The sequence below is a fragment of the Pantherophis guttatus genome, chromosome 4 (assembly GCF_059756535.1).
Source record: "Pantherophis guttatus breed Tessera chromosome 4, ASM5975653v1, whole genome shotgun sequence".
Taxonomy (NCBI): domain Eukaryota; kingdom Metazoa; phylum Chordata; class Lepidosauria; order Squamata; family Colubridae; genus Pantherophis; species Pantherophis guttatus.
The window spans coordinates 111,002,700-111,017,427 of NC_142066.1; the positions used below are offsets into that span (position 1 = coordinate 111,002,700).

The 14,728-nt window shown below is 38.2% G+C and overlaps 1 protein-coding gene and 1 long non-coding RNA gene across 6 annotated transcripts in view; one reads left to right on the plus strand and one right to left on the minus strand.

Moving 5' to 3' along the window:
* Positions 1-11,754, minus strand: part of LOC148114300 (uncharacterized) — a 119,247-nt gene extending 107,493 nt beyond the window's left edge. The window contains exon 1 of the long non-coding RNA XR_015733962.1: positions 11,595-11,754. This is a non-coding gene — a long non-coding RNA (uncharacterized LOC148114300). The remainder of the gene's footprint in view (positions 1-11,594) is intronic.
* Positions 1-14,728, plus strand: part of THRB (thyroid hormone receptor beta) — a 277,270-nt gene that overhangs the window by 31,225 nt on the left and 231,317 nt on the right. The window lies entirely within an intron of this gene.

Below are 14,728 nucleotides of genomic sequence, written 5' to 3' on the forward strand. Positions count from 1 at the left end.
TTTGTTTTCCAACAAACTCAAATCCTCGTGTAGAAAGATTTTACAGGATCAGGTTTCAATAGCTAGATTTTTTTTAAAAAAAAAAAGCAGTGGTTGACACAGATCTTCTACAATTAATATATGAATTATGTGATTTTCTACTCCATTTTCAGATTTTTATCCTCCTCCTCCTCCTCCTCCTCCTCCTCAATTTACAACTGTATCTAAAGTAGCAGCCTTTTAAATAATCAGCAATATTATGTGTATTTCTCAGTGTTCTGGGAAATGTCAAGAGCAGCCTATATGGTTATCCAGAGGCATTATTATATAGCTGTTAAAACAGCTTTTGGCAGCCTTCAGATGTGCTGGTTTTAGTTCCATTGTGGTCAATATCTAACAATTTCAGTCTAATAATTTGAAATGATAAATTCAATTATTAGATTAGGAATGGCAAGATAATGGTTCAAGGCCCTACTCAAGCATGTACTTTACTGGGTGATTTGAGCCAGTTTGTTTTCCATTTTGGCTTTACACTTTCAGAGAATCCTGGGAGTTATAATTCAAATTCATCTAAAGAAAAGCCTAGAAAGTCTAGTACTGTAGGAGCAGAGTAGAAAGTTGAGTCTGGTTATCCCCAGATTTAATCCAAGGCAGTTTTCTTGATTTGGAGCCCTAAAAATATTTGGGGCTACAGCCTTTCCTTTGTAGCACAAAGCAATTATAGCACAATATATCCAGAAGAGCCCAGATCGAGGCAGTATGCTATAACTATTATCACACTGACTATTCTATAAACAGTATTGAACTAAAGCTAATAGCATGAGAGTGATTTATAAGGATAATGAAAATAATTGTTTCTGAAATAGCTGTCATTTTCTTTCCTTGTTTTGGTTACTGTATAGGTTTGCATATAGATATTCATTAATCATTAGTCTGATAATATCTGTCTAGTTTCTTCTAAAATGAAGTGTGATCTTCTTGAAAGCCAGTTCTTCTTGGACAGTTTGTCCCAACAACACCCTTTTCAAAAGTATGTTTTGAGCAATCCAGTGATGAATTTAAGCATCAATTTAAGGAACATTAGGAGTTACTTTGTACTTAGTCAGATCATTGGTCCATGTACCCCAGTAATGTCAACATTGACAGGAGTCAAAGGCTGAATTATATGATTTATTTGGTTTCAGTTTAGTGTTTATATAACATGGAAAAGTCTACCCTGTTTCCCCCAAAGTAAGACATCCCCTTATAATAAGCCCAATCGGGCTTTTGAGTGCATGGCAATAAGGTCAAGCGCTTATTTCAGGGTTCAAAAAAATATAAGATAGGGTCTTATTTTCGGGGAAACACAGTAGTTGTCAGTATAACTTGAAAAAGATTAATGTCTTGTGATTTATCAAATAAATCAAGTTTCTGATACCTGAACCATCCATTGCCTGACAATAGCATCCCAGGATTCCCAGCTGGAGTTTTGTAATCCTATCTGAAGATCCTAGTTAATATTTTATATGTAAACAATACCTTAAAGCCCTCCGATAGTCTTTTCAGAATTAAGAAAACACTATGCTTCTTACCTCCAGTTATGTTTTAAGTCTCAGTACAAATTGATATCCAATTTTAAAATTTAAAAATTTTAAATTTAGCAATATTTTTCTCTTTATAAAGTCTAGGAATTACAATTATAGGAGGCATTATTATAGTCATGAATTGCAAACAGAATTTATAGCATTCTTTGGAACAAGCAACAACCATTAAACTGGTATAAAAGTGATGTACCACTTGTGTCAACAGATCCTGATGAGTTTACAGCACTTTGAACTATTATGGCCTCCTCAAAATGATCTTGTGAATTGCTTACTGAGGATGTTTGTCTTTTTAGAAATTTCTAGCTCCTTGAAATTTCAAGAAAGAATGACATTCCTTAGGGAAAGAATGACTATTCAATTAAAATCTAAAGTGCAAGTGCTTGTTTTGCAAAGAATCAGTTTTCTTGCTTGTTGTTCACTAGAATCAAATGAACACTGATTTGATTTATAGATTGAAACCTAAAAATACAAACCCATTTCTGGATCAGGATTCCTTTACTAGCTATTCTGGGATAAGAATGTGAACGGTGCCTGTGTGTTAAAATTAAATACATAGATAGCTTTTATGCTATTGGAATCAGTATGATGAAGTCTATGACCTATTTTATATATGAACATTAATAACAGATAATATTTACCCCAAAGAAAGCCACCACCTCTCCCCAAATCATTATATATGTCGACAAAATCTTATTCAAGATTCTTCATTCAGTTTACCTAGAGTTGTCAACTCTACTTAGAGATACCTTTCATCCAGAAATGTATGTATGTCTGCATTATACTTTTGTGTGCCTGTTTGTATGTATGTATGTGGTGGCTCAGTGGCTAAGACACTGAGTTTGTCGATCAGAAGGTTAGCAGTTCAGCGGTTCGAATCCCTACCGCTGTATAATAGAGTGAGCTTCCATTACTTGTCCCAGCTTCTGCCAACCTAGCAGTTCGAAAACACGTAAAAAATGCAAGTAGAAAAATAGGGATCACTTTGGTGGGAAGGCAACAGCACTCCGTGCATCTTCAGCACCAGCCACATGAGTCATGCCAGCCACATGACCATGGAGATGTCTTTGGACAGCGCTGGCTCTTGGGCTTAGAAACAGAGATGAGCACCACTCCTAGAGCTGGAAACAACTAGCACACATGTGTACCTTACCTTTATGTATGTATGTAAATCTACAAAGAGACATCTAGAAAGGGAATCAAGGTTCTTTAATCAAGAATCAATTCAGGATTTTTTTAAAATCAGAAATCAGTTATCTAATGGATCATAGTAAAATAAGACTACCAGTTTTAGTCTTTCACTAAAAAATTTGAGGACAAGGCAATTAAATAGTTTATCTTTAGTATATGTAATTGGGAACATATTTAAATGTGTGCAAGTTGTTGACATCTAATACTTTTTGCTAATCATTTCTTACTATTTTTAAAATAGATTTTGGTATGATTCCTGAATGAAACAAAAGAGATTATAAAATTTCAGTGTTTTGGAAGAGCTTGAACTTGGGGTTAGAAGGAAAATATGGGCCTAGGGTTAAGAGTTATGTATTTCCATTGGAATTGGAAAGATTTTGTGACATTATTAAAATGAATAATTTCATTTATTTTAATAAGCTAACTTTATGACAGAGGAGTATTAAGAAATATAAGAGGAATCATGATTTTTACTTCGTTATGCTTCATAATTATGAAATTATATATAAAGTAAATGCAACAGTCCCTTCTGGATAGGGTTTACAGGAAATATATATATATATAATCCGTAATTTTTAGCATTATGGATCTTAGAATTGAAGTTTTTAAAAATCAATATTATGTTTTTCACGAAGAGTTGAAAAATGCTGATTTAGAGCTAGAGACTTTCTGAAAATTAGTACTTGGTTGAAATGTGCTTTATAGATCTTCCCTTTTTGGTCTCTAGGGAATTTGTCATAACATCCATTATATGTGTTTTTTCTTTTTCATTACTTTCAATCAGACATTGAAGAAATAAGCCAACTAATAAATCCAGCAATCTATTATATTTATTGAAAATGTGGTATAATCAAATATGCAATACACCATATCATAACTTTACACAATGCATAATACTTTGTCATTTTCTGGATTTTATTTCAATTCATTATCATACAAATCTTAAGTCTTACATTATAGAATCTTAAACTACAGACATAAATTCAGATGAAAATCTACCCTCAAAGGCTTGAGACATGATTTTCTGATATCTGTTTCTGATGTCCATTATGATTTATTTTAAGATTACTAAAAAGGATCAAAGAATATGACAGCACGTGTCTGACCTAATCTGGGAAGATAAGCAGTGTTTGGCATAGTTAGTGCTTGGATGGGAGATAATCCAAGAATTTCAGGTTGTAAACTGGAACTGGAAGTAAAAAAAAATTCTGAAAGAAGGTAAACTGTATAAATGTATCCATGTAATTATCAAAACTTGAACTCAGCTCCAGGGCATCCCTAGATTGATTCCTGGTTGACCTTGGCTGATTACAAAATGCTAGGTAAGAGTCTACTTCCTTAATATTTGGATAGATTATAAAATCACAACAACATCATGTAAATTGTCAAGAAAACTGCAGCTACATGTTCATAGAATCATCTGATATGCAACAATTCAAAAGAACCTTTATCTCTTTCCCTCTTCTTCTGAACCTAGATTTCCGAAGTAGGTAGTAATTATCAAGAAAAAATTGATACTTGTATTCATTCATTGGAGAGAAAGGGATTACAAGAGAGAAATCAGGCACATAGTGGGGAATGTGGCTTGTTTGCCTAGCAGGTTTGCTGCCAGCACCTTAGGATGAAAACAAAGACCTTTAGTGAGAAACTCATTAGGTTCTTGTCAATTTTAGGTAGCAGCTGCAAGCCAACTTAAACTTCTAAGCAGATAATCTTACAGAGGTGAGCTTTTTCACTTGTAATTAGCACTTTTTGGGAAACAGCAGCTCTGCAGAGAAAATGAACTCAGGAAGAGATAGCACTCTCTCAATTCAGATGCTTAGGGGGTGAAAAAATGGGCCAGACACAGGATAATGTGTACCAATTGACTAATGAAAAATCTACATTGGTCATAAAATTACCTTTCCATCATCATTGTAACTGCAAATGGTCACTGTCTGAAGCAGATGGTAAACAAAGACTACCTGTAATATTGTAAAAGACTACCTGTAATATTGTAAAATATTGTAAAATATTGTAAAAATATGCTTTGCATATTAAATTCATTCTGTATATGTCAGGGTAATATCTTTGGATAGCAACATGTTGCAGCTCAGTATATGACCTGAAAGTGTCTGTCTCTATTCAGAATAAAATAAAGATGGCAGAGGATTCTGGAATCTATTTGTGAATGATTATGGTCACCATTGTAGCCTTTTAGTTGAATCTGCAGATTTCAATATAAACCATGTTGTCGGTGCATGCACAAAATTTCAAACATGTCCAGTATCCTAAAAAAGTTGCCTAACTCTCTTATTTATTTAATTATTAGATTTGTTTACTGCCCATCTCCTCTTGAGGCAATTCTGGGGAGTTTACAGCATTAATTTCATAATCAACATTAATTTCAATAATCATCTATTAATTAAATGCTTGGAACTGCCTAGTGTTTCAAGGTAAAACTTGAAACTTTCCTTCAGATTAATTCCACAGATAAGAGAGAAACTGGAAGAGAATTTTGGATGGGATTATACTGCTCTTCCAGAAAAAGATATGCAGATTGAGGACCCAGTGATCTCAATAGACAGAAACCTAATGTAGTAAGGTTCGTAGATAATACATTTTTTTGTCCTCCAAATTTTTTCCCCATCATTTGGGAAACAAATGGTCAACCTAGTTAGGAAAAGTGCTCTTTTAGGTTCCGCATCCTAAGCCATTTAGAATTTTAGTGTCATGCCTTGAATTGAATGGTTCATAGTCATGCCATTTTAATGGTTTAAAGATTAGAGTTAGATGATCCTCTGTGGTTACCTTACTTAACAATATGGTACCATAAAATAGATATCATAGCATTTATACCATGTAAGTAAGTCAGTGTTTAAAAAGATGTTCCATTAATCACTTCATTTCTGTAAATACAATGAGATTTCTTTCATGGCTAAATAAACAGAAGCCACTTATGGGTTAACCAGAAAAAAAATATCAAATAATTTTATTATCGTCTTTGAATAGCTCTTACAGTAAAAACGAGAAATAGTTTGATACAACAATTCACTGCTGGGGGGGGAGGAAATGATAGGACAATAAAATATACAATAATAAATAAAATGATTAAAAAAATGAAATATAGTTACTTAAAAGTTTTGTGCAATTGTGTGACTCGGTGATATGTGATTGTAAAGGTAACAACACTTAAAAAATAATAAACTTAAAATTTATCAACGTGTCCCTCGAATTTGGAAATGATGGGGGAAATAGAAGCAGGTCTTGGGACATCATAAAAAGGACACTATCTAAGGATACCGTATGAAATTTTAGCTCTCTTGATCCACAAGGCCAACATTTCTGCAAATAAGGAGACCCATGAAATCTTCCTACCAGCAGAAATCTTATGGGAGGACATCAAAGCAGGCATCTGTATTTACTTAGGATTAGATTTTATAGTTATCCTACAGTTAAAATACGGCAATAGAATTCAGGGGCAATTATGTTATTTTGACAATCAGTAGCCTTGATTGCTTTGGTACTAATCTGGTACTGAAATGGTATAGGGCAGAGATGGCGAACCTTTTAGGCACATGCGTATGCAACCTGTGCATGCATGCCTGTGCACGTGTGCGCCCTCCATGCATACGGGACAGAGACCTAAAGATCAGGTGGCTGGCGGGAGGCACGCACGCATGCGCAGCAGAGACCTAAAACAGCTGGGGTGACAGTGCGCATGCCCACAGAGAGGGCTCTGCATGTGTTCTGCCCCAGCTACGGACCCCAAAGAACGCAGCACACAAAAAGTCCATACAAACCTTAGTTTACTAATTAAGGACTACTAATGAGTTTTCTTAGTAGTTGTACGAACACAAGTACAGTTTAAATCAGTCTTTTCTGAACAAGGGCTGATAATTTAACTTCATTAACAGCCGACAAGAATCCAAAGAATAATAACAGAATTCTGAATCACAGTATTTCTGATAACCGTAATCTTACTGTGGTTGGTAGAATGCCCAGAAGCAATTTGCAGGAAAACTGACAAGAAAGGAACAAGAGCCGATCAGATGTTTCTGGAATCAAGATGCAAAGGAATATTAATGAAGTTGTTTCCTGCAAATTGCCTCAGTTGTTGTCCTTCCTTAAATAGGCTAGGGGAGTGGCCAATTAGCCCCTAGCCTTACTCTTGAGGAGACCTCCTCCTGAGGAGCCCCTCCTGCCTTTTGGCAGCTCTGCACGCTCTTGCATCAAGAAGAGGCTCCTCCTCTTCTTCCTCTTCACTTATGGGAGCTTCTCGAGGTTCTGAAGGCCCTGGCTGAATCCCCATCTCTGGCAACATATCTTCTCCAGCCTCCTCATTGTCTGACTCGAGTGCCAGCTGCACAGGCTGCTGGCGCATCACCACACCAGCCTCCTCACTGTTGGAATCAGCTACTAGCTGCACAGGCCGCTGACGGGCCACAACAGGATGCCACCTCTAGCACACCTGCCATAGGTTCGCCACCACTGGTATAGGGTCTCCTGCTTGAACAGGGGGTTGGATTAGAAGACTTCCAAGGTTCCTTCTAGCTCTATTCTGATTGATTGATTGATTGATTGATTCTCTCTTTTATTATTAATTTGGCTTCACCAGAGTTAATTGATCTAAATATTCAGATGAGAAGCTAAAGCAGCATTGTTCTATACAGATACAATGCTAGTGAGATTAGTAGTTGTCTGACAACAACAGAAGTATCAGTCTATAGCAGTGATGGCGAACCTTTTCAGCACCAAATGCCAAAAAGGGACACTTTGCTCACATGCATGCACTTGTCAAGGCTACAACCAGAAAGAGGAGCTGCCCAGGGGGCATGCATGTGCCGGAAAAGGTACTTCCGGTTTCCGGTGTGCACATGCGCGTTGGCCAGCAAGTCTTTTGGTTACTGCCATGTATGCGCACATGCCTATCAGCTGGCGTCCTGAATGCTCATGTGTGCATGCTCATGTGATGTGTGTCCGGCCAGATGCTTCCAGGCCCAGAGGAGGGATCTGCAGTTCTGCATTGGGGGGAGGAAGTGTTTATCTTGGACTTTTGAGATAGAAGGGGCCAGAAGAAGGAGCAGCACCAATGAGAATTCTCCCTGCTTGAGTATCGTTGGTCTCTGGGCAGAGTCCTTTGGGACTTCACCTGAAGGAGGAGAGACAGTTCTGCAGAGAGAGAGAAGCAGAGAAAGTGGGACGGGGGAGCTTGATCTGAATAACCATTTTGGGCTTCTTCTCTGCGCAAAACTCTCTCCTTCAGTGAGTGAAGTCAAGGAAAACTCTGCCCAGAGACTAATGACGCTACAGAAGGGAGAATTCCCATTGGTCCTCCTTCTTTCTGGACACTCCCAATTCTGAAGTTTGAGGAAGCCCCATTCCCAGTTCACAGACCAGCTCTTCTGGTTTCCAGCACTGCTGCACACACAAAGGCCAGCTGATTGTCGTGTGGCATGCGCGTCAGAAACCTGGAAGAGGAACGGGCAATGCCACATGTGGCAGGTAACATGGCTCCACTTTGGGCATATGTGCCATGGGTTCGCCATTTGACCCTATAGGCCATCACGGGCCTATAGGGTCAAATATGATTCTAAATCTTGACTAAAATTTAATGTGTTCACTTCAAACCTGAAGACTGCATTGGGGCTGCATATTGAACAAAGTCCTAAGGAAATTCACTTGAATGGCTTCGTAATACCTCAAGTTTGTATATAGATCGAGTTATATCCCATATGCGTTAGCCATAAACAATTAGACGGCTGCTGGAATATAATTTGCCCTCTGTTCCCTATAAAATTTAGTTATTGCTTGTGTGCTCTTCTGGGCAATAGAAGTGGAGTAATTTATCTGGCTAGTTAATATTCTGGAGGTCTGAAATACTATGCCCAAGTATTTAAAACATTTGGCCTGCACTAATTCACACAAATAAGTTGTCAGCTTGTGCTTTTGTCTTTTCTTGGAAAAAACTAAAACTAGATTTATCATGACTGATTTTTAATTGTTCCTCATTTTAGTACCGTCAGATGCCTTCTTATTCTAAGGCATAATTTATCATATAATTTATGAATTAGGAACAAGGATATTTTTATCTATTGAGCTTTTACTCAGAATGTCCCAAAGTCTTATCCTTGAGATATTACCCAAAATTGCCTCAAAATCAATAAAAAAATAAAAAAAAATTGATTTTGAAATAATTTTTGATAATAAAAACTAGATAATAAAATGTAAGAACTTAAGGTTGGACTAAATTATCTCATGAGAAATATAGTCACTTCACTACACTTAGGATATATACACTTATATATATATATATATATATATATATATATATATATATATATATATATATATATATAAATATAAATATAAATATAAATATATACATGGACATAATATAATAACACAAAAACAGTTGCCAAAATAGAACATCTCAATGGCAGAATAATCAGAGAGGCCATTGAAATAGAGAAAAGACCATATTGTATGAATAAACGTGATGACACTTCCCGTCTGCCTACTATTTGGAAACCTGCTCTCATAGACAGACGAATCTTAACACAAAATATAAACCATAGATCAAAGGTTCATCAAAATGCCTGTGTTGCCACCAGTTCCAGCATAACTTATCCATTGACCCACAACCAAGCAACAGCGCTTCCACCCAATCAAAGTACAGCTACGTCATCAGCCAATCAGCATACAACAACACTGTCGACCAATCAGAATATACCTTTGCCTCTTTTCATAGAAAAACGTCAGTTACGATCACACAGTTTGCCCATAAGCACCAAACCGAGAACATCAGCCAGAAGATGACGAATGCAATTTCGTGGAAACGTCACTACTACGCTTTTAAGGATATGTTTACAATTACATGGGAAGAAACCCGAGATATTAACTGTACGTACACACACACACACACACACACACACACACAGATGCGAGTTCCAGGTATAGTTATAGAAGAGGCGATAGACATCACGATCTCCGGAAAGTTTAAAAGTTTAAAAATTTTTATTTTAAAACTTGTGCTAAGCTTTCGTCGGCCCCTACCGACTTCGTCAGAGTATAAAATCCCCATTGAGGAGCTGCTTGCTTTTATGTGATGCTGATCAATTTAGTCAATTTAGCGTGTAACAGGCCCACACCTTTGCCTTCCCCCTGTAAAGATAATTACAGGGGGAAGGTAAGGGTGTGGGCCTGTTACACACGCAATGACTAAATTGATCAGCATCACATAAAAGCAAGTAGCTCCTCAATGGGGATTTTATACTCTGACGAAGTCGGTAGGGGCCGATGAAAGCTTAGCACAAGTTTTAAAATAAAAAATTTTAAACTTTTAAACGTTCCGGAGATCGCGATTTGGGGTTCATTTCGGTAGTGAAGACAGAGATATATCCCTCACTTAGGTGTTAGCATGTGGATCCAATAAAGAACTTGGAAACTGAGGATATAATACAATGGAATTGTGCAATAATGTTATGTGAACACTTGGTATAATATGCCAAAATAGGGAACAGGGAGGGATAACCCAAATCATTGGGCTATTTAATCTTCAAGATTATCTTCTTTATCTTCAAGAGGCAAATTCCATTTGACCCTATAAGAGCTTCCTGCTATCAGTATTTAAAAATCCTTAACTTGGTTCCTATTTAACTCTTGCCTAATTTTGAAATTGAGAGTCAAGGGGTGGCTCATAAATAACAATCAAAGGTACCTCAAGCCCTAAGGTTCACAAATTGGAGGGTACAGGTAATTATATAAACATTATAAACTGCTAGTCAGTCTGGTAGTCATGCCAAGCCTGTTCCATCTTCTAATGTGGATAAACTTGAAAACAGCAGTATGAAAGAGTACAAACAATACTACTTGAAATACTGTCGATATTGTGATGTTATTAGAGAACTGTTTTAGAAAAGAAAACCTTCAATGGGGTTTTTATTATTTTGATTGTCTTTGAATAATGATTAATTATGGGTTATAACAACATACTTCAATGCCTCACTGCTTATTTTAGCTCCCGTATAAAATATGGTTAGACATTCAATGCTATGGACTGATATACCAGATTCTCAGTTGATGGGTTTTATTTTGAAATAAAATTGGGAACTAAATATTATAGCTCTATAATGCCCAAAACTCATTTTTTCATGTATAAATATAATGAAAATATTATTGGGTAAGGGAGAATGGTATATGTTGGAATGGTATATGTTGAAAACCCAGCAAAGGAATTACAAAAAAAATATATGTTTAATATGACAAACCAGCCTCACCATTAATTTCATGGGATTAAGTTTACTGCATCCACAAAGACCAACATAGTATGATTGCTCACTCAGTCCTTGGACCAGGCACTATAGATATGCCTATAAATAAAACACAATCCACAATATCCAGAGTGTTCAGTCCAATTCAAAGCATTAAAGTTGCCTTTATCATCAACTCGTATATGGGGTAACAAATGATACAAAAAGTGTATGATCAGAAATACTCAGTGGTCCAATAATGGTTATCACCAGAGGTGGTATTCGACTGGTTCGGACCGGTTTGGGTGAACTGATAGTGGCAATTTGAATTGGTTCGCCGAACCAGTAAATACCACCTCTGACTGGCCCCACCCACATCCTTCTGGCCACTTGCTGCTCATCCCTTCCGGCCGCTCGCTCATCGCCCCCCCCTATATATGTTGCCTTCGGCATGCAGCCCACCTAATCACCTCGCCAGCTCTGCTTAGCTCACCAAAGGTAAGCAATGCATGCTGCCCACTCGCCCTTCGTCTTGGATCAGGGCCCAGGGCCAGGGATGCACCATTCTCTGAGGCCCCGGAGCTGCCTCCCGCTTGCCACCCAACTCACTCACCTATCTTCGTGCCTTAGTGGAGGGGAAAACAGTGAGACTCAGCTGCCTTTCGCGCTAAGAAGCTCCAGCCGCTGGCAGTCATTTTTGGCTGCCTTCTGAGCAGCTCTGCTGCGACGCTGTCCCTCCAGCTGCTTCTGTTCTCCTGGCGGGTCTGGCCGTGAGTGGCACTGGCAAGCAATGGGGTGCGCATGTGCAGCCGCCGCCCTGTTCCAGCTGTGCACACACCTGCCAGTGCCACTCATGACTGGACCCAGCCAGGAGAACGGCAGCAGCTGGAAGGACAGCATCACAGCAAAGCTTCTCAGAAAGCAGCTGCTGGCTGCAGTCTTTAAGGTACGATCCCAGGAGGGAGAGGGAGGAACATAAAGGGACAGACTGTGGCCGGCAGCTGACTTCTGAACAGCTGTGAAGGGAGGGAGAAAAGTTTGGCTTCTCTCTGCCGCAGCATTGAATGTGGCTGCTTCTCTCCTCCTCGGGCTCATACACACAGAGCAAACATGAGAAGGAGGTGAGAAGCAGCCAGACTGAACGCTAGAAGACTTGGCCGGCCGAACTTTTCTGTCGGTTCTGTGGGTGTAGCTTGGTGGGTGTGGCTTGGTGGGTTGCAGTGAGTGATGTCAAGTTGGCCACATCCAGTCAGTCAAATGATCCCCACTAAGCCATGCCACAGAACCGGTAGGGGAGAAATTGAATATCACCATTGATTATCACCACAAAAATCACACTGCAGCAGAGGTGCAGTCAGAGTTGTGCAGCTATATCAACTCCAAATAGTGATACATCGGGGGTCCATTGAAGGACAGTGTTGATGGAATATATCCAGCAGGGAGCAGAATGGATAGCAAACATATCTGTATTTTGGGAAGAAGAAAAACTGCATAGGCTGTCTATTTTATATTTTTTATTTGATTTTATTTACTTTATTTATGTTTCATATTTCTAAATCACTATATTAATAATGTATATAAATGTAGATTGTTAAATTTGTAGATTATAAAGTCTGTAGAGATTTTCAGTCACCAGGTCATGGTTGTCCAAAAGGTACTTTTTCAGGAGGCAACTGGACTTTATTAGTTTTTTCTTTGAAGATGTTTTGCTTCTCTTCCAAGAAGCTTCTTCAGGTCTGGATGGTGGGAATGGAAGGATTTATATTCCTTGCAGACAGCTGATCATTTGCATTCCTTTTGATAGTTGTTGAAGCACTTGGAGGTTTATTTATATCCTCAGGGTCACCTGAATAGTGCTAATGGTTCCTGTAGTCTGCAATTTTTCTGGAAATCCGTTCATGCTCCCACACAATTTAAAGGGTGTCATCAGTGGTGGGATTCAAATAATTTAACAACCAGTTCTCTGCCCTAATGATTTCTTCCAACAACCAGTTCACCAAACTGCTCAGAAAGTTAACAACCGGTTTTCCCGAAGTGGTGCGAATTGACTGAATCCCACCACTGGGTGTCATCCCAAACTGGTTGTCGCAAAGGTGCTTTTTCAAAAGTGCTTTTTTGTAGATTATAGCTATCAGATATTTATTACATTGGAGAGTAGTGCTCTCTTCTAATATATGATTTGGAGAACCAAAAGTTATTTTTTCCTTTTTAAAAAGGATTCAATATTTTATTTGTTTGTTTTAGCTCTTTGTCACTTACCTGAAAATTATTTAGCCATTTTTAACATTTTAAAAAATAAATGAATGAATGAATAACCAAAATCCTAGCATTTGTAAAAAATCCTGTAGCTGCAGTATTTGGTATCTTGTTATTGTTCCCTAAATCATTTTACAAGCTATTTCCTCCATTGTAATGTGCCACGTGGTCTGCCTTTTGATCTTTAAGCTAACATGCTGCCTTAAGACCACACTTATCGTGTGTGTGTGTGTGTGTGTGTGTGTGTGTGTGTGTGTATAAAATGCCAAAATAGTGTTATGCCATCACAATCAAAGCTCATGTATATTTCATTCTGACACCATACACATGTATGGAAGGGAAAAAACTTGTGTTACAACAGCATGATTCTGTTTTAATTATTTTGCAACTGCTTGTTGGTTGGTTTCTTCATATAAAAGAGTAGAATGTTTTCTCATTGTTAATCCCCAGCATTTACAACTATTTATCTTATGAGCAGAATTATTATATAGACAGGTCTGAGTTTTACTTTTGTTGCTATCGTAAATGAACAATAACACTTATTCCTATTAGAGAGAAGTAAAGGCCATCTGAAGGACATTTTTCCACCAAGGATCCCTTCACTTTTTTCCTAAAATTTTGGTAATACGGCCCTCTATTTACAACAATTCATTTAGTTACTATTGAAAGTTACAACAGCACTGAAAAAAGTGATTTATGAGCATTTTCACACTTATGACCCAGGGGTGAAATGCTCCTGGTTCGGACTGGATCACCCGATCTGGTAGTGATGGAGGTGGGTGGTTCGGAGAACCGGTAGCAAAAATCCCTGCCCCCCCCACCATGCCCAGCTGAGCTGCGCGATCATCAGAGGCTTTTTTTCTTTTAAATGGCTCTGACGATCCAAGCTCTGATGATCCCAGCTGAGTTGCCTGATCATCAGAGGGTTTGTAAAAAACCCTATGCCGATCAGGCAACTCAGCTGGGATCATCAGAGGCATTTAAAAGAAAAAAACTTTTTTTCTTTTAAATGGCTCTGACGATCCCAGCTGAGTTGCCTGATCGGCAGAGGGTTTTAAAAAACCCTCTGACAATCAGGCAACTCAGCTGGGATCGTCAGAGCCTTTTGAAAGCATTTTTTACAACCTCTTCGCCGAAGAGGTTGTAAAAAAAATGGTTTTAAAAGTAAAAAAAAAAAATTGGCCATGCCCACCCAGTCACATTACCCCACACACACACACCAAGCCATGCCCACAGAACTGGTAGTAACAAATTTTAGATTTCACCACTGTTATGACCATTGTAGCATCCCAATAGTCACACAATCAAAATTGGATGCTTAGCAACTGGTTCATATTTATGACAGTTGCAATGTTCCAGGGTCATGTGATCGCCTTATGCAACCTTCTGACAAGCAAAGTCAATGAGGAAGCCATATTCACTTAACAACCATGTTACTAATTTAACAACTGCAATGATTCACTGAACAAATGAGGCAAGAAAGGCCGTAAA